Source organism: Callospermophilus lateralis, chromosome 1 (assembly GCF_048772815.1).
Source record: "Callospermophilus lateralis isolate mCalLat2 chromosome 1, mCalLat2.hap1, whole genome shotgun sequence".
Taxonomy (NCBI): Eukaryota; Metazoa; Chordata; class Mammalia; order Rodentia; family Sciuridae; genus Callospermophilus; species Callospermophilus lateralis.
Genome location: NC_135305.1, coordinates 192,601,892 through 192,624,063, shown reverse-complemented (window position 1 = coordinate 192,624,063; position 22,172 = coordinate 192,601,892).

The following is a 22,172-nucleotide window of genomic DNA, read 5'->3' as shown; positions in this document are numbered from 1 at the left end:
GAAAGGTGCCTGGTTCAAATGGAGAAGTGCTCTTAGGATAAAAAGCCCACTGGATTTCAAGGGTAACAGAAAAATAAAGAAAATATAAAATGTATTGATTACATGTTGAAATGGTAACTTTGGGGAATATATTAGGTTGAATAAAATGTATTCCTAAAATATTTTCCTTAAAAAAAAAAAAAAACAAACTTTAGTGTGGCCACTAGAAAAAATTTTATACATTTCATTTTCATTGAACAGCACTTTACTGCTTCAATTTGAATTTAGGATATGTCCCTCACCAGCCAGACTGTCACATAAGTTGTGTGGGTGTGCAGCAAACAAGGGCACCTGGCAGTGGTATAAGCAGGGACCAAAATTCTTTCTGTACTCTGCCAGCCAAGCGATCACCAGAGTGCAAACCATTTCCTAAGTTGCATACAGTAGCACATCGACACAGCAAGCAGTGTTGCTTAGAGCTGCCCAACTTGGGGAAAGTATTACCTTTTCTTATTTTACAGCTATAAAATGGGGAGACCCTATGGAGCTGCAAAGATTAAATGAGATACCCTGCATCAAAGGCCTGGTTCAGCATCTAAGAGTAAATCTCAATACCTGTTATTCTTAACATAAATCATCAACAATTTTGAATCTTCTACAGAAAGTCTTCAGAAACATTTTCATTTATAACATTGATTATTTTCTTCAACTATTTGGGTGCAGTGACCAAAAGACGTGAGAAGAGGAAAAGTTTATTTTGGCTCACAGTTCAGTCCATGTTTGGCCAACACTATAGCTCTGGACCAAAGGACAGGCAGAACATCATGGCAGAGCGAGTAGCAGAGGAAAGCAGCTCCAAACATAGTAACAAGAAACAGAGCTCAGCTCACCAGGCACAAAATATAAACCCTAAAGGTGCACTGCCCCCCAGCAATCCAGTTCCTCCAGCCACACCGTACCTGTCTGTAGTTACTGCCCAGTTCACCCACGAGTGGATTAATCCACTGATTAGTTCACGACTTTCATAGTCTAATCATATCACCCCTGGAACATTCTTGCTGTGTCCCCCCTGGCCCCCAGAACTTTGGGGGAAAACTGATCTAAACCATAACACTGGTCCCATAAGCATTGATGGATGATTCCTCAGCTCTAACGTCCTTGTTCAAAAAAAAAAAAAAAAAAAAGCAGAGCAGACAGGCATACTTTCCCACAATTGACTAACAAAATGAAATTGACCCAAGAAGCTACAAGCATTGGATTTCACCAGAAGAAACTCTGTCTCCCCTAATAAGAGAGAAGTATTAGCAATAAAAAGATTTTTTTTAATGAGTAAAGAGGAAATCTACAAGAAGAGGAGGAGGAATGCCAAATTATTCCTCATCCACTTAGTGTGACTATATCTCTTTCTCCCAAAATGAATGCCAGGTGTATAAGAAGGATAAAACTTTCAATTAAGCTGCTACATAAAGATTAAATGACCTTTAAAGCAACTAGTATACTTGGAAAGGCTATTAATCATCATTAGAGTTGTGTCAAGCTCAATCCAATGGTATGAGGCCTCAGCCTGGGCACAGCATTAAAAAGGTGGGGATATGTCACTTCCAAGCACTAAGTGGAGAAGGTCAGCTAGACAAGGCCGGCAAACAAGCACCCATCAGCCTGGTTTCCCACCATGTGGAAATGAGCTACTGGACACAGAGTTCATTAAGCTGTAAGCCCAATTACTATCACATGGCATCAAACGTATTGCAATTACAATCCTCCCAAGCAGCAGCCAGCCACCGTTTTCTGTAGAGAAACACTGGTTTGGACAAGGTTTATAAATGATTTTCATTAACTATCATTTACCATTAGGGCAAATAAAAGCACTAAATGCCCACTTTGCTGTAGAGAATGACCTTTGGCCTGGATTCTCTCTCTAACCGATGAGGGCTAAATGTATTGTGACAGCTCCTAATCACATTTAGTGCAGCCCATGATTTGATGGCACTGGGTGTCCCATCAACTACAGACAGCCCCGGCAAGGCCATTATATTCTGTTTCCTTTAAGAGATATGCATATTAGGATCCCAGGGAATCGAGAAATATAAGCCTTTCTCAACCATCCACAGTATATTTCAATAGCTTAAAAAACGCATAGAGTTACATCGTTACCTACAAAGAATTGCTTGCAATGAGAACATATTTCCTCTTCTTTATAATTCAGGCTTATATGCCTAAAATGCATTAATCCGATCAGCCAAATCTAGTAGGATAGATAAGAACCCAGTCATCGTAACTCACCAGTCAGAAACAATCCTCTCCAAAATCCACACATAATATTTTGCAGCTCAGCTTCATCTCATAAAAAGTTAATACAGCTGTGTGATATTTAATACCAAGGCATTGGGGCCTGATTTTGTACTAATCCAGGATAACACATTTCACAGAAACGTCAAGGGGAAACACTGGGAAGTCAAGACTCCTAACATGAAAATGATTTCCTCTGCAACTCTAACTCCTCCATTTGAACAAAAACAAGTAAATGGCTGCCCGACATTCAGAATAAAATACTAAATTAAGAGTCCAACTCCACATTACCATAGGTAATAGCTTTCTTTCTCCTGAAGGAGATTGGATCATACACTTCCTCAAGTCTGTCCACGTCCACCCCGACTCTCACCAACAAGGTATAATGGCTTCTAGTCACATAGACCGGGACTAAGAAGGAAAAGACAGAGAAGACTTGCAAAGTTCTGCAAAGGTAGTTCTCTAATAAAAAGCCAAAGCCAAAAAGCAGCTAAATTAAATACTGCACGTACAGTATGGCCTGAAAGCAGGTGCCAGTTATTACCAATTGTCTTTGCAGCATAAAAGTGCTCTTGTTCTCTCTTCTTTGTTCCCTGCAAGCACAGTCTCTCATGTCAGGGAAAGCAGCAAGCTAGTGCTCACTCTCTGCTCTACAGGAAAGTGAAATATATTTGTGAAAAATTCAAGAAAAGGCGAGGCTTTTTAATCTCAATAAAAACACTGAGGGAAAAAAAAAAAAAAGAAAAGCCACAGTAATAGAGGACACTTTTGTCTTTCGGAAGTTAAAAATAGATGGTTTATATGGGCAGGTCCCCTTTCTACACCAACATCATGGTTTGCCAACACCAGAGAAGCCTAAATGATTTCTAGCTGAGCTACATGGACATTCCTTAAGGAAAAATAAGTAATGAAGTCTCATCATTCTTTTATTTGGAACCTATGGGAATTGGGTTCAGCAAAAATGTTTCCCTCTAGGAACCGAACCTTTAAAATCAGATGTGAAAAGTCACTTTAAAGAGACATGATGGCTTCTATGTGAAGAAAAGGGCCATTGGGGTAGAGGCTTCAATGATGATAGGATAGGATCCCAGGGGACAAGCACTCCTACATCTAGGAGTTGTGTAATTGTGTGGATTTAACTAAACTTGTGTGGATTTTACACAACTTGAGCCACAGTGAAGCAAGTCACTTGTCCCAGGTCACACGTGGCAGTCACAGTCTGTATTGCTGTATTCCAGCAATGGTAATACTCATCCAACCACAGCTTAGGGAATCTGGTCCTAGCAGCAGGCCTTGGTCCTTTGTGGAAGTGATGTAACTTGACTGTCCCAGACTCACACCATTGAATATTTAAATCATGTAACTCACTCATCTCATCTGGTTAGAGCCTCACTAAGCAACAAGCTGATTGTAGTTACTGCCTGTGCCTACCAGGAGGTAAGGGTTGGCTGGTGACATGCATCTACACCCTTGGCCAACAGGGTTCACTGCCTACATCAGCAGGCTTTCTGGTTTTGTACATTAGGATCAGGAGTTTATGAGTCCACAATTCATACAAACACCCAGCAGTACACTAGCTCAGTGGGATTGGGCTCAAAATGTGACAATACACAAAGTAAATGCCGTCATGTAGTAAGATTCCCCACAGGCTTGGGGCAGAATGTTCTGGACATTTCCACCTGCCACATTAGACCCTTTTTAGTTAAATCCACACAATTACACAACTCGTCATTTCTGATGTCTGTTTCCCAAAATGCTTTAAAAAAAGAAAACGACCTAAAATAACAGCCTAAGGTCATGTAGTTAACCTATGAAGAGCTCATTACACTATGCTTAACACTACCTTTACAAAGGGATTACCCTGAATGCAGCAATTCAGGACATTCCTTATTTGTACTTCTTCATGCTACTGTGCACTTTGGGTATGAATTACAGAGCCTATTGTGCTGCATTTATTTTATTTTTTTTTTTACTTCAAAGTCACTGAAACTAAAAGCTCTGCTCCCTTAATATTACACATTTATGAACAAGTCACCATTGAAAATAAAATATTCTAAATGTTTCTTCAAATAGATGCTCCATGTTTTAGCAAATCCAGGCACTTCCACTAAATCCATTTTCCTTTGAAAAGAAAGTGCTTTTAAATTTGATAAAATGGGTCACCTGCAACTGTGTCATTTCCTAATTTATTCACTGCCTTCACCTTGACATGCCCAGGCACAACAGGCATAGTTCATAGACAATCTCGGCAAGAGTTTAAAAATGAGGGAGAAAAGCACCTTCAATAATGCTTGGAAAACACAGTCATAAGGCCAAACCCCAGGTGGGTATTGCAGCAGAGGGTTTAAGAGCAAACCCTGAGCTTGAAGCAAAAAGATGCACACCCCTGCTTCACTGCATGAGTCTCACCAACCTTGGGCAAGTCATTTAACTTCCGAGTCAGAGATTTCACCTACACTAGAATTCTTTAAAAAGCCAACATCAGTTGAACAACACTATGATCCAGACATTCTGATTAACGATTTAAGCCTAACCACTTCATGATGAAGGTTGAAATCCCATTGCCATCTACAAAAGAGGACTCAGAAATTCTGTGAAATTCAAAGTCTTGCCAGGTTAGCCATCCCAAGAGCTGGGACCTGAACTTGGGCTGTGACTATGAACCGTCTCCTTAGTCATTTTCCTTAATACCTCCTGGGATTGACAGCATAATAAAGGACAAGATGTATGAAAAATATATCACCCAGCATGTTTTACATACTCAGACTGCAGTTGTTATATATTTTGTTAATAATTGTTACATTATTGAATGATTATTGAATAATAATGAGGCAAAAAAGAAATATAGGTCCTTGAGTTTAAAAAGTTAAAAAAATACTTCTTTCATTGCTACAATTCCTGTTTATTCAGTGCAATATCACTTTGATTGAGCAATGACACCATAATAGTGTTATTATGGTCATTCAGAGCATAAGTGAAAACTCAGAAGATCAATTTTCAAAACCCAAATCTGCAACCTGCTGAAGCAAGATCTTGGGCAAGTTGTTCAGTTTGAGGCTTCATCTCTGTAGGACCCCTCACCACATAACAGGTCAGTAAGAATCCAAAGAACTTAGCAAAGTAAGAACTCTCAATGGCAGCTCTTATTTTGGACCTGGCCTCCTTCTCTCATAATTTACTCAAAAGGGCTTGGAGTCTAATGTCTATTGTGTTCATTTGAGGGGGGTGCATACTAATAAAGATTTCCAGAAAACTTAAAATAGTTGCTATTACCATAAAGTCCACAATGCACCTCTCTTGTAAGCATATTTACCATCATTATTCCAGCAATGGTAATGCCCAGAGCTTTTCAAGGCTTTTCTGTTTTCCCCATTTTTCTTTCCATATCTTCCTATTGGAGCATTTTTTCTTTTCATGAACACCTTCCAGAAGCAGGATTTTCATTTTTTGGTGTTTTCTTTTTAAATACAGATTAAGCTTCCCTAATCCAAAAATCTGAAATCTGAAGTGCTTCAAAATCTGAAACTTTTTGAGCACTATAACATTCAAAAAGTTTCTGATTTTAAAACCTTTCAGCTCTCTGAATTAGGAATGCTCTAATGGTAAAGTCTATGCAAATATTCCAAAAATCTGAAAGACACTGAAATCTAAATCATTTCTGGTCCCAAGCATTTCAAATAAAGAATATCCAACCTGTATGTATCATTTTCTCGAAATTCTCTACTTTTTTCCCAGACTACTTTACATTCCTTCTATCCCATGAGTGGCTTCACATTGTCCCTGGATGACCTTCAGCAAGTACTGGTTTCCTCTCAGTAGCACAGCTCTGGGTTCTTCTCTAGCTACTCCCTTAAAAATGACTTCATTTCTTCTTCATTGCCCAACCTAGCCTGTGATAAAGTCTGTTCCATTTCCTCAAGATTTCATATTTCCTTTGCCTCATAATATCTGAAGAGAGAAAAACCAAACTATAGCTATGGGTTAGCTGTTGAGAAGGAAAAAAATGATTTAGAGGAATCATACCATCACAACTGGTTGAAAAATGAAAAATTCAATCTAAACATTGGTTGTATTTTTTTCCAACACTCTAGCAAATAACTTTCTCTAAAGCCTTAAAACTGTCTTTATTTCTCCCTAGCTACTTTAGATTATTAAAAAGCCTTTACCATCCCATTTTATTTTTGCCCTGTGGTCTCAGGATCTCGTTAGAAATGTTTATTCTTGAGAATATAAGCTTTTGCCATACAGTCAAAAAATATTGAACTTTACTCCTTTAATCACCAATTAGCATTTTTTTTTCTTTTTGGTCTGTGCTCTGTGTTTATGCACTTTGAGAGTTAGACTCTTTCTTTGAGTAGAGGCTAAGCCCTCTCACATAAATTTCAAATACGGGGAAGAAAATGAAGTGGAATTCATTTCCTCTTTCTCCTTCCCTTTCACCTTTCGAATATTTAAGACTTAAGCACCAGGCCATTAAAAAGGTATCATTTTATCACATACACTTACACACACGGACATGATGTGCCTTCTAACCAAAATTGCCTCAACTACAAAAGTTCATATTCAATTTTGGGTAAAAAGGGGTCTTGAGAGAGAAAATGATGATCTAATGATCTGAATGTTTTCCTAGAGAGCAAACACTGGTCCAAGCCAGGAGCACAAGCCACTAGTCTGAACCTCTTTAAACCTCACTACACTTCAGCTTCTCTTCTGAGGCTGTCTCAGGTCGGATACAGCAGTGTTCCCAACTGGCGTGTCCCCGTCTTCCCTTTGCCCTATTTCTAATGTGTGCTCATCTTCATTTCTCCAGTCAGATGCCAACTCTGCAAGAGTTCACTGAGAGAAATGGTATTTCATAATCGTTTAAAGCAAACCTCTTGATCCTCAATTGCCATCTCTGCATTCTGAAGAATCCACCTTTCGCCCATGGACTGTTAAGGCAGTCTGCACAGTTTGTCCATACAAGATGATTCTAAAAATGAACCATCAATTAAGAATACTTCTTATTTTTATAAATGTGTAGACTGTATTTAAAACCAAAGAGTGAGAGGAAAGGAAGTTGTTGTTCTCAAGTCACTTCCTGTTAGAGGTGACATTGCTGGACACCCACTCCTCTTGCTATTCTCCTTAAATTCTTACAAGTTTTGTTCCTTTTCCATTTTGCTGAAATACCTCCTATTACAATCTTTTTCATAAACTTCCTGAATTCTTGCACATCCAAAAATATCTTTATTTTGTCTTCATGCTTGATTGGTAATGTGGCTAAGTATAGAACTCTAGTCTCAAATCTTCTCCTGACTGCCCAGCATTTTTAAAACACTGCTTCCTTATCCCCTACCAGCCAGCATTGCTGACAAAGAGTAGGATGTCACTCTAATTCTTAGTCCTTGGTAAATAAGGGCTTCCTCTTCTTAGGGAAGCTTTTAGGATAGTCCCTTTATTCTCAGAGTACTAGAATTCCCTTTGGCTATATTAAGTATATCATCTCAACTTTGGGGACAGAAACCCATCTCAAACAATCTTTTCTTAATGTAAAGCCCAAGGGGTAGTTCCAAAAATCACATAAGGTCAGACTGATGGTTTCAAAACCATATTATTAGGCATGGGGTTTTCATCACATCTTACCTGTTGGAGCCTTTCTCATGCTGAATATCCCCTGAAGGGGCAAAAATGGCCCTTTCTGTGTGTTTCATGAGTCCTATGTTTTTAAGTGTAAGACAGCCAATCTCTCCCAGCTTCCATATCAATCCTCCAAAAACCATTTGTCAGCCAGTTGAACACACGGCAAAAGAGCTGTTGGTTACCAAATGCTGGTCCGACAACAGAAGATCACTCAGCCAGTAGGAGGTTCTCTTTTCTTCCTTCTGCTCCACACTGGAAACTTCTATCTGAAGAGTTATATTTCTGCTGCCAAATAAAAATTTCCCTCTATGTTTTGACTGTGTCCCTATCTTGCATTCCTTCTTATTCTCTTTTTGAGACTTGCATTAGCATCACACAGGATACCTAGACCTCTGTTTCTTAGTACAATTTCCCTATTGTCTGGCTCTTTTATATTGTACATTATGGAATTTTTCCTTGATCCTATCTTCAAGAATATCAATGTGGTCTCCAGCTTATTCTTTTAGTCTGTCCATTGATTTTTTTTTTAAAATATCACAAATCAATTTTAAACTTTCAGGAACTCTTGCCTATTTCATGGATGAACGTTCTTCACTTTGAGAAGACGAATCTGAATTTTTTCCATTATTTGAATGATTTCTATTTACACTTGATGGATTATCCTCCTCATTTTGTTGTCTTCTTTCATGATGTCCCTTATGGTTTTCATCAAAGACTTGCTAACCCATTTTTGTTCATTCAAATTTCTGAATAAACAGCATGGAGTAGTCGCTAACATAAATTTGCTTCCATAAGCACCCGAATGAAAGAGCCAGCTGCAGGTTCTAGGCAGGTACTGGAACATGTCAACAGGTACACATCCTAGAGTTGGCTCGGATATGAAACACGCTAAGAGAGCAGCCACAATGACCATGAGCATAGTCCCTTCCCAGGTCCCTGCCTTTTGTTTTGTTTTCCCTGTCACATCCATGGATGGGGATTTGAATTTCCTGCCTTGCTTCATTCACTTTCACTCACAGACTCCCTATTCTTACCGGGATCTGTCCCTAGACAAATCACTTTCTTTAAGAAGCAATTCTTCAACCTTAGCTGGAGGGCAAAAACTTATTCCTCCGAGTTATTCTGACTAATAAGGGATAGGAGGGCCAACCAAATGCCCCAGCTGCTAGAGAAACAGTTCTATAGAATGAATAGCTTTGATGATGGCTCTGTGGCTTATTCCAGCTCTGGACAGACTCCAGATTTGAAGCTACTTTAGACTGTAGTTTCTACTGAGGTTTCTCAACCAGTTCGATCATGTGTTTTCTAAGTTGTACATATTCTTCAATATGACTAGCTACTGATAGCCCTGGAAAATAAGCCCAAGGTACTATTATGGTTTCATTCTTTTTGCAAAGAATTTTCTGTAATTTTAATGGAAGGGAGGAAGTTAAGTACACATGATCAGTCTACCATGCTAAGCCAGAAACCTCCAGATAGAGGTTGAAGACATTAGAAAGACTGATAATGTAGGGTGATAATACTGTTAAAAAAAAAAAAAAGAAAAAGAAATATGTACTTTCCTGTTAAAGGAAACAGGGTTTGTGTCACAGTATATGAAATACAAGATTTCTTTGGAAAAAGAAAATATTAATACTGATCAGAAAATTATTGTAATTCAGACCAAAAAATACCATTTAAAAACACTTTATATCCCAGTTTCCAGCTCCACACCTCTCAAATATTAGGTTCCAAATTCTAGAGCCGATTTCAGAATCCCTCCCACAATCTGAATTCATCTTCATTAAGAACAATAATTTAATAATTTCTAAATGACAACTTTGATTTCACCCAGTTTCTAGTTATGCACCGTCTTCCAAGGCAATGTATGATGCTCACTCCCTGATTTTCCAACAACATTTTTTCCCTTCCTCAGACATTTAAAAAGACATTTAAAAGAACAACATACCAGGACCAGAATGACTTATGTGAAAAGCAAAGTGTTTCACACAGACACATTTTCACACAAATTTTAGTTTGTTTTATAATTTCAAAAGCGGCATTTGAATACACTTATAACATCCAGAGGCACTTAAGTTTATCAATGAATCCTTCAAAGATATTCTTCATTTCTGTTAGTTTTTGAGTTGTAGCATTTCTGTTTTTATTCTTAGAACTTCCATGCCCCAACCTACATTATCCATCTCACTTTGCACACTATCTACTTTTTAGCTGTCATGGTCTCTGTTATGGTTAATTCTTACATCCTGGCCATATGCAAGTCTAACTCTGATGGTTGCTCTGTCTCTTCAAGTTGTGTTCATCTTTGAGTATGTCTTGGAAATTTTTGTTGAAACCCAGACATAATGTATTGAGAACCAGGAACTGTAGCGAATATGACTTTAAAAGGTATAGGGGGAGGGCTTGTGATTAGGCCTCAGTTTTAGTGAACTTGTGCTGTGAACTTCAGGAGGACTTAGTCTACTCCTGCCTCCACCCTACCCAGGTCCCAAGTCAGACAGAGCCTGCAGGGCGCTTGGTAAAAATGCCCTGCATTGTTTGGGCTTTGGTAAAATGCCCAAGATGCCTGTCTACCAGGCTCTAGCAAAATAGTTTCTGTTGAATGCTCTGAGCATATTTCAGAACACTTATTTTCCACCTCACCTTGTTAGAAGCATAAATAGATTATTCTCCAATATTTTCCCTGAAAAACCTGGTCATATTCCTAGTGGTAAAATTCAAAAAAGTGTGGCTACTCCTCCCAAAGACCAGGGTTCTCTGGGATTTCAACTCTGAAACTTGTTCTTGCCGAGACTCCAGACATTTGTTAATTACAATTCAGTTTCCCTAGTCCTGAACTGGTCTCCACTGAGTCGTAATTCTCTGTATCTGCCCATCTCTCCCATTATGGGAATAGCAGTTGGCCCGATGACCCTCAGTTCTCTAATAGATTTAAGAATTGTTCATTTTTTTCAGTTTGTTTGGCTTTTTTTCTTGTTATCTGGATAGGGAAATGATATCCAAGCTCCTTACATGCCAGGCCCAGAAAAGGGGGAATTTTATAATCCCAGATACTTGATGCTTACGTGAATGTGTCTGATCTGAAGTATGTGTCCCTATCATTTATGGTAAATATGATAAAACTGAGAACTTCTACTTGAACAAATTTATGCAGAAAATTAGCAAACATACAGAGAAGCCCATCTCGAACTATCAGGCTGGTACTTCTTTTAATGTTATGGCCTATGAAACTCTCAGAAGTTTTTCCTGGCTGTTAGAAACTCCTGGTAACAAAGTTTTTCACTATCTGGCAGGGGAAGGGTGAAATCCTACTAATCCTTTGTCTTTGCAAAAGTTAACTGTTGGTATTAACACATGGCTGCTTTAGGTAGATGAGAAAGCTACCAAGAACAAGTCAACTTGCAAACTTCTATCACTTCATTATCCAAAATTACAAACACACGCACACACATACACCCTCAGTAAGGAAAAACTAAATGGCTAAATACAAAAAAGAAGCTCAAATGTACTTTTAACAAGAGAACACAACCAAATCTCATCAGGGTGACCAATTTATAAAGTGGGCCAATTTCAAATGATGGTAAGTATTATCTTCATGTTTCTTATAAACCTGCTTGAACAGTCAATATTAAAAAAAAAAAAAGCTAGTACAACCATCTTGGAAACAATACAGAAGTATTTACTACATATGCCATCCCCAGGCAATCTCGTCCTGGATATATACCCCAGAGACATTTTTGAAAGACAGTGGAACTTATCACACATAGCTGGGAGCTGGAGACCCTCTTGATTCCTATCACTGGGGAAAGGAATCAGTAAATACAGTGGATGGGCTCTTGGAATAATATGCATTGCTGAGAAAAGCTAGTCATACATAAAACATGAGGAGATATCAAACATTGTTTTTGGATAAAATAAGACACCAGGAGAGCATCATAGTTTAATATACAAAACAAGATGGCACATTGTATACAGGCACACCTATCTTCAATGATGGGAACATTAGAGTAGGTACCTGTGCTCAGGAGAAGAAAGGAAATGGAATAAGAGGTGTTCGGGATTAAAGAAAGAAAATTAAAATAAAGCAAGAGGTTTGTATGGGAAACAGAAAACACAAGCCCTATCTAGAAGCCTCTCTATTTCAGTCAAGTTTTCAGTTTCTCTCATACCTGCCCTCTCCCAACAATAAGAATACCCCTAACTCTTTGTATTTGATGTATCAGTTTTTCCCATATGCCTCATATATACCCACTGAGTTCTCAAACTGATCATTTATTGCCTATGAGTTTCTTCACAAATGAGTAATACTCATTTTTTAAAAAACAAGTTTCTTAGCAATCAGGGCCCACTTCTTCATTTTACAAGTTCCAACTTGTTTTTTGATTTTTTGAATGTGACAGTCTTTAAATAAAGTCAGAAGCTTCAGGGACACTTAAGAAAATTTTGCAGTCCTTGGTACTAAATGTCTCACACAAATGTGCCTGTAATTTGGAAATAGGTTTTCCTGTTTTAAACAGATGAAAAAGTAATGGGAGAAAGTCTTGCTTAAGCCCATATACCTAATAAATTAGCATCAAACCATAAATGAGAAGTTAGGGTCCCAGAGTCTCAGATTAGCATCTCTGCTAATACAATGAAGCCCAGAAGATGAGGAATGGCCTAAGGGCTAGTTTCAGGCAGTCTGGGACAGACCACAGGTCCCCAGAGACAGGGACCATGAGCTTCCCGCTTCCCGCTCTGTGCTTCTTTATTCCGATTTTAACTGACCAGCTATTTTCCACAGTGGTTCTTCCCTACTGAAACCAATACCGTTATTTTAAGCAAGGAAAAAAGCCCTCTGATGATATTAGTTTTCAATGGGACCAAAATCACAAACTCACATAACAACATTGGGAAAAGGATTGGTCGAGGGTACAAAAAACTCAGGGACCTTTGGTGGAAGGCTGTTGACAGAGTTCCATGCTTTTTTGATTTTCACACGAGACCCAAAAAAAAGCAAAGGAACTAAATTTTTAAACATTTTTCCACTTCTGAATAAGGGCCGCAGTGCTCAAAAATCTTAACATAATATGGTCATTGTTCCCTGAATCAAACCCCCTACCTTCTTCACTTATTCATCACATTTTAACCAACATTGTAGCACTAGAAAATTAAATTCATTCTCGATGACAAAATACTTAAAGGAAAGAAAAAAAAAGAAGAAGCTCACAAAGGCCTCCCCCAAAATGTAAAGTAGTCCCAGAAGAATGAATTAAAATGCTCATTTTAGTTTTCCAGACATTTAAAATCTCCTCAGGCACCTTCTATGATCTTTTATTTAGAAGGAAAAATTATTCAGCTGCCCGCCTGTACTTTCTCCTTCAGGCATTTAGCCCAAAAGAAAGACGAAAGAGGAAAATAATTCTAAAGAAAGCCCAAATTTTAAGAAATGAAGAAACAGATTAGAATCGAAGTGATTTTTTTTTTTTTTTTTTGCAGGAGGTTGAAAACGGTGTCATTTAGAATAACCCTGGATGTACAGATTACAGGCGACTACCTCTGATCTTTCATAAAGAATTGGAATTTGTATTGATAGAAAAAGCTTCCAGCTATAAGAAAACAAAAGTAGCAAAAATAAGCAACACTAATCTCTTTCCTCACAGAAGCACTATTCATGGACAAAGGAACTGGAGTGGAAAAATAACTCCAGATTTCAATCTACTCTACAGAGTGGCTCAGACAGAGAAATCGGGCTTAAATGATAATCACCTGAACAAAGCACCATAAACCTTGGGTAATGGTACATCTCCCCTCATCAGGGAGTGACTTTACAGACTTAGCAATGGCCCTAAGAGGTCACCAAGAGGAGCATCTCCTAACAAAAGTCCACTTAACCACTCCTGCTAGAGGAGAGTCTAAAAAAGCTTAAAGGTTTCCAGATTAAGACTCTAAAGTCACACCCAGGAATACAATTCAAAGCTGAATAGCCTCTACTAGCAGGAAATGATTTCACAGAGGGAACTTAAATAACCCACCCTAGGGATTCAACCTGTTCTTTTTTTGTTTTTTTAAACTTTCAAGGATAGTAGATTCAATAATTCAATGGCAAGCTCTTGTTCCATGGGCGATGTGCTGCCCAGCTGTTCGGGAGGAGCAGTGCTCTGCTTGATCTCTGCTTCTGGGTCTCCCTTTGCAGCCCTCCAGGCACTTCAACAGCCCCTTAGAGAAACTGCATCCTGAGAACAGGTCATGGGCAGAATACAGCCAAGAGACATGTTCATATTAATTGTAAGGGAACTAGGAGAAGCCCACAATGAGGCCTGTGAGATATCTGAGTGTATTGAAGGAAATTGAGAACTTTCAAACACACACACACACACAAAAAAAAAAAAAAAAAAAAAAAAAATTAAAAAATCTCAAAGCCTGGCAACCCCTTTCTACACATCTTAAAGATATTTCCTAACATTAAAATATATCAACTAAAGTATACTAACATTTACTTACAAAGATGTTCTCTACAGCCCTGTATATGGAGAAAAATTAAAAGAAACATAGAAACCCAATATAAAGGGAATAATTATGTAAAACTGTGTGGACACCAAGTGGAAATTTTTATCCATGAAAAATAATGCTGTTGAGTATTAACACAAATATTTTTATAATATATTATGATAATATTTAAGAAAGCAGGTTGCAAGACTATCCACAGAGTGTTCTAATTTATGTTTGTGTGGATCTAAAAATATTAGTCTATCTACTACCAGGCCAATACCTGTGGACAAGCTGCAGGGTGTTGAGAGCCACAGGCAAAGGGGCCCCAGCAAACTTTCAGACTGCCAGCTGATGATTGGCTCACAGCGGCCCCAGCAACATCTAGCTGATTGGCTCCTCTGCAATGATGCTCATTGGGCTGTTTCCCTGCCCTTTCAGGCCACGGAGCTGCTCATTGGGGGACTTTTTTGGCTCCGCCCACACGACCCAGCCAATCGGCCTCAAGAGCAGGAGGATTGTGGGAGGTGGAGAGGCTGGTGGTTGGGAGAGTGGCTTGTGGGAAGCCAGTGGTGGCAGTTGGGTACTGAGGGTTTTTCCGGAGGAGCGGTTTTGTTTGGCGTGTGTGGTTCTAAAAATAAAGTTAGTTTCTTTTGACAAGTGGCTCCTGAATTGTGCCCAGCCAGACTGTGGCACAGGGACTGCTTTAGGTCAAGTGGCAAAAGAGTGCTCTTCCAACCCCTGGCACCAGTGCAAGGATCCCACCTGCTAGGGAACTAGCAAGGAAGCTAGCACAAGGCTTTGTCTCAGAGCCCAGGGCCAGGAGCACTTTGGTGACCACCAACCCCAAGTACAAACTGAAGGTTCCATACACAGCCATAGTTCAGAGACCAAGCCAATTGATAGACCTCAGCATCATGTGGTAGCCTGTGTGCCACAGGATAGACCCAAGTTTCAGCTGCATGAATTATAGCCTTGGAGTGGACTTGGGGAACACCTGTCCTCTTAATGCGACTGTACAGGCCCCTGCAGCTGTGAGACCCTGCTGAAACCCAACTTAGCACCAGCTTGGGTGGCTGAGAGTTTACCTATCCAATATCTGCCAATATCAGGCATGGGAGCAGAGAGACCAGTGCTCACAATGGAGCTCCGAACTGCCTCAGCACCAGGCAGAGACTTGCATCCAGTGGGAGAGACTCAGGCTCACGTAGTTTTAGACTATCACTATCAGTATGATATGGGCCTTTGTGTACCCCTGAGACTGTGCAGGTCCCTGTCACTGAGAGATTCAGGCATGACCCAGGTTTACATCAACCAGGTAGCCCCAAACTACCCCAACCTCAGGCAGCATTGCATGATGATGTCCACATTTTCTGGATAGGACAATATAGTAAGACCAAGGCTTTGCCCTGGAGCTTAGTGCTGAGCTGGGCAGGATCCTAACAGTCCCTACCCCCAGGTCTGCCATAGTCAGAGCCTCTGGAACAGCACCAGGGGCAGACATGCTGCCCCAATCCATCAAATACTCAGCTAGCATCACCTGCAGCTGGTTGCAGTGGTCTTAAACCACGAGTTCCCGTCAGCATTAGGCGGCCCATAGCAGTGTGAGACTTGCTCCTACTCCAGTGTTGTACTGTTCTTAGTAGGATGTGAATTCAGAGTGTGACCCAGCATGCCAGCTTTGGTGGTCACAGGTATGACATAGGAACATGTGGATGGAAGAGCCCCAATGACTATGCCTATGGTCAGGCAGAATTCTGCAGGGTCTGAGCACAGGTGTCCATTAATTGTGGACAAGACATCTTAAAAATCAAGCCCTTACAGGTGAAAGATAAAGAGAAGATTCTCAAAACTTCAAGAGAAAAGAAATCATACATTGGGGTGCTTAATTCACCAGATATCAGACTTCTCAGTAGAACTCTCACAGGTTTGGAGAGAGTAAGATGATGTTTTAACAGTTCTGAAAGGGAAAAAAATGTCAACCAAGAATACGGTACCCAATAAAGCTATCCTTCAGAAATGAAGGAGGGACAAAGACTCCCAAACAAAACCTGAGAGAATGTATTTCCACCAGACCTGTTCTATAAGCAAGACTAAGCAATTTCTTCAAACTGAAAAAAAAAAAAAATTAAGGAAACCTAGGAAGGTATAAAATATACTGGCAAAAGGTTTCATAGAAAGAAATTCATAGTATTCTATTTTAAGTATGTTGTGTAAATAATTCATATATTTAGCATGAACACTAAAAAACAAAACAACTAAAAGTAACTACTAATATGATAAGCAATATGTAACATAAAAAGATATGGAGTTGGGGTGTAGCTCAGTGGTAGAGCACTTGACTAGCCATGTGCAAGGTCCTAGGTTTAGCCCAAAACACAAAAGAAAAAAAAGGAGATGAAAAGAGAAAGATGTCAAATGGGATATCAGAAATTCAACACGTGGGGAGGAATGGAATGCAACTGGAGAATTTTCTCATAAGTCTACTTTCTCTTGTTCTTTTGTTCATTTATTTCTGTTCTTATCCTTATGTTAAGTTGCTATCATGTCAAAATAGTCTGTTAAAATTTAAAAAAATGTTTTTTTGAGTCTCATGGTAACCACTAAGCAAAAATCTATAATAGACTAAAAAAAAAAAAAGTTATAAAAACACACTACTAAAGCAATTCACTTAACCACCAAGGAAGACTAAGAGGAAGAAAAGGAGAAACTACACCTAAACTAGAAAACAAGTTACATAATGGCTATAGTAAGTTCTTAACCATCAATAATTACCTTGACAGTAATTTTATTAAGTTCTCTAACTAAAAGACAAAGTGACTAATAAAACAACAATGTTGCTTAAAAGAAACTCACTTCACTTCTAATGATACACATCAATTATAAGTGAAGGAATAAGATAGTACTTGCAAATAGAAAACTGGAATGGCTATGCTAATATCAGGTAAAACACACTATAAATCAAAAGAAATACAAAGAGACAAGGAAGATCATAATAATAAAGAGATGAATTCAGCAAGAGGAAAATTCACACACACACACACACACACACACACACACACTCAATATTGGAGCACCCAAATAAGTATTACAGGACCTAAAAGGAGAGAGAGAATCCAATACAATCATATTTGGAGACTTTAACACCCCATTTTCAAAAATGGAAAGTTCATTCTAATTTTTTGGACTAACTTGAGGAGGATTGGTATTAGCTTCAGCAGTGAAGCTAATACCAATCCTCCTCAAGTTAGTCCAAAAAATTAGAAAAGAATTCTTCCAAACACAATGAGGCCAGCATTACCCTGATACCAAAACTAGATAAGAGCAAAAGAAAACTGTAAGTCAATATCCTTGATGAACACAGACACAAAAATCCTTAATAAAATACCAGCAAACTGAATCCAACATCTTGTTTGAAAGGTTTTTCAACATAATTAAGTGGGATTCATTCCAGGAATGCAAGGATGGCTCAATATATGCACATCAATAAGTGTGATTCACCATATCAACAAAATGAAGGACAAAAATCAATTAAAGCAGAAAAAGCTTTAGTTAAAATCCAATATCACTTTATGATAAGAACACAGAACAAATTAGGTCTGGAAAGAACACACCTCCACATAATAAAGGCCATTTATCATAATCCAAGGGCTAACATTCTGCTAAATGGGAAAAAGTTGAAAGCTTTCTAAGATCTGGAATAAAATGAGGATACCCACATTCACAACTTCTGTTCAACAAAATTCTGGAGAAATTAGGCAAGAGAAAGAAAAAAAAGGGAGGGAGTGCATCCAAATTGGAAAATAAATCAAATCATTTCCATTTTCTGATGGCATAGGCATGATCTTATAAATAGAAAACCCCTAAAACTCCACCAATAAGCTATTAGAATAAATTCACTAAAGCTCCAATGCTGGGAGCCATCAGCCAAGTAGGTATGACAATTTCCTTGCCAGTGTACCCCCATGTTTCTTTAGTGGAAGGACTCGTGGAAATAAGACATTTTGCAGCAACATTGCATGTAAGGTGACCTTGCTCAAGGACCAGGGCGGATCCGTGTTTAGGGTGTTCCTGGTTTAGGATAATCTGAGTTTAGGGCGTTCCCTGTTTAGAATAGGGCGTATCCTGCTGCCTGAGTTCCCCTTGAGTTCTCACGGGATTCAGAATATATTTGGGAGACAGAAGCCCAGTGGGTGTGGATTTGGGCAGAGAACGTGGATTTCCCCAGAATGTGTTTGTAGAAGGCCGGTGTGAGACCGGGAATAAAGAATTGCTGTTTGAATCTACAAAGCCGTGAGTGGCTTGTGATTTGTGCCCAGCCAGACTGCGGCACTCCAACATAAAAAAAATACAAAAATCAGCAGTGTTGCTATATGCAAATAGCAAAATATATATAATTTAAAAAGAAAAAAAAAATCAAAAAAGTTATCCCATTTCTAAGAGCTAAAAAAATAAAATACCTAGGAATAAATTTAACCAAAGAGGTGAAAAATCTATACAATTATAAAACATTGATGAAAGAAATTTAAGAGGACACACAAAAAATCATTGAAAAGCACCCTGCCCTGTGCTCATGGATAAGAATTTTAATCATACTTTTAACATTTTAACATTGTTAAACATATTGTTAATATTTCCCTACTACCCAAAGCTGATGTACAACTGCAATGCAATCCCTACCAAAATACCAACAGCAAAGGGCCCAATGTAGCCAAAGTCATTTTAAGCAAAAACAGAACTTCAAAATATACCACAAAACTGTGAATCATCAAAACAACATAATATTAGCATTACAAAGAGACACATACACCAATAAGGCAGAATGAAGAATCTAGAAGTAAACCCATATTTCTACAGCCGACTTGTTTTCATCAAGAATGTTAAGAACATGAATTGGAGAAAAGGACTCTTTCAATAAATTGTGCTGGGAAAATTGATATTCACATTCAGAAGAATTAAGCTAGACCTCTGTGTCTCACCAGTTATGAGATCAACTCAACATAAAGACTGAAACATAAGACCTAAAACTGATGGTACTAGGCAAAAAAAATAGGAAAAATGCTTCAGGATATTTGAATGAGCGGTAAGTTTATCAAGATGCCAAAAGCACAGGAAACAGAAGCAAAAATAGACAAATGCAATTTTATCAAACTAAAAAGCTTCTGTATAGCCAAGGGAATACTCCATAGAGCACAGAGACAAACTATAGACTGAAAGAAAATATTTTCAGACATAGTCTGAAAGTTTATATCCAGATGTTAATAAACTCAAAAAAAAACTTAGTAGCAAAAAATAACTTGGTTTTAAAATGGTAAATAGATCTACATAGGCATTTCTCAAAAGATACTAATGGCAAACTGGTACATGAAAAAATGTTCAATTTCACTAATCATCAGAAAAATGAAAATCAAAACCACAATGAGATCACCTGACCCCAGGAAAAATGACCAAATATCAGAAGGACGATATATATTAGATATATATATATATATCTAATATATATATTATATATATATGTATCAAGTGTTGGTGAGAATTCAGAGAAAAAGGGAAGCTTTGCACAATGTTGGTGGGAATGTATATTAGTTCAGCCGCTGTGGAAAACAGTATGGAGGTCCCTCAGAAAGTTAAACATACAACTACTATGTGATCCAGTAATCCCACTACTGTGTGTATATCCAAAGGAAATGAAACCAGCATGTTGAAAAGACATGACACTCCCATGTTCCCTGTAGCACTATCGACAGTAGCCAAGAAATACAAATAACCTGTCCATCAATAGATGGGTAAATGGTGATGATAATGTGGCATATAAACAGAATGTACTACTATCCAGCCATAAAATAAAATCCTGTCATTTGTACCAACAAGGATGGAACTAGAGATTAAGTAAAATAAGCCATGCACAGAAAGACAAGTAGTGCATGATCACACTCACAGGTAGAGTCTAAAAGATAATTTCAACAAGTTAATAGAATTGTGGTTACCAGAGGCTGGGGTATGTAGGAGGTAGGGAGGGTTGGGGAAAGTTTGGTTAATGAATACTAAGTTATAGTTAGATAGGAACAAGAAATGCTGATGTGCCCCTACATGGAAGGATGTCTCTCAATAACAATGAAATGTACATTTAAGAATCTAGGGAAAAGTTTTCATCAAAAAGAAATAATAAATCTTTGAGAAAAAGGATTATTCTGATTAAAACATATACACATGTATCAATCATCACATGGTACCTCATCAATATGTACAGCTTTGTATTTTTAAAAAATATTTAAACAGTACACAAGAAATATGCCAAGATTTTGGCAGAGGTTATTTCTAGGAAGTGGGATTATGAGAGTTTCTTATTTTCACCTATCAGTATTTCTGGTTTTCCTTACAATGAGCTTATATTGCTTTTGAAGTATAAAGCAATCTTCTAGGTTTTTTTTTAAAGGTTATTTTTGAAAACCTCTTTTTTTTTAGGGGAGATAACATGCTACTTTGTACAAAACTAACTAGAAAGTTAGATGTAACAATTCAGATAGCAAGGACATTAGAGAACACCTCAGTGACATGACAAATGACAAGCAGAATCAGAAGTAGGAAACAGTGGCTTCTCCTACATTCTACATGATCTCCCTAAAGAAGTGGGCACCCTCTCACTTCAGGATGCCACTGTGCATTCCTTCCTTCTAAGCTTCTGTCATTATGCAAGTTGCCTCAGGATGTCAGCTACCACTTTGTACCTTCAAACATCCTCACCCCTGCCTTTAGAGCTGAGGTTCCAATCTCCAGAAGTCCAGTGGTCCCACTCAACTGTATGTATCTAAAACCAACGTCATTATTCTCTCCCCACCAGCCTGCTCCGAGGAGAGAATAATGAATTTGGTTTTATGCCTTCTCTCTTTCAAATGCAACATGGTGCACCCAAGTGCAACACTTCCGGGTTAGTCTCAACTCCTCCATGTTATTCTTCAAATCAGGACAAGCAATTCAAGATACTTACCCTATGAAGTTCTCTAGTACTCGCTGTCTCCTCCATCACCCCCCACTCCCCACCAATCCCTCATATTCCTAACTTGTATCAGATACTTCTTTGCTCCAATTCATTCCCTTTGTGTGTTTGCTTTCCATCACTGTGTCAAAAATCCCTGACAAGAACAACCTAACAGAGGAAAGATTTATTTTGGCTCTTGGATTCAGTAGTTCAGTCCACGGTTGGCTGGTTCCAAGACAGAAATATCATGGCAGAAAGGCAAGGTGGAGGAAAGCTGCTTAGCTCATGGTAGCCAGGAAACAGAAGAAGGGGTTGGGCCATGGATAGACATAATAGAGGCCATGTCCTCAGTGACTTTCAATCCTCTAGCTACAACCCAACTGCCTACATTTATGACCCAGTAGTACATTCAAATGCTTAATCCATCATTTGTTTTAATACATTGAGGCTACAGCCCTCACAATCTGATCACTGCCTAAAAGCCCCACCTCCGAACCTTGGTGTTTGGGGACCATGCTTTCAACACATCAGCTCTTGGGGGGTACATTCAAGATCCAAACCATAATACTCCGTAAAGTTGGCTAGGATCCTTTCTCACTGCTAAATAACGTTCTTTAAAGTCTAATTTCTTTCCCATCTAAATACTCCCTATCCACCCAATCTACCATGTACACACACACATACACACACACACACACACACACACACACACACACACACACACGCCACCAAGTTTCTACCAAGTCTCAAATATAAACTGTTCATAATGCTACATGAGGTTACACCCCATTTCTACTGCCTAGAAACTTCCTCCCTTTTCTCTACCTCGCACCTA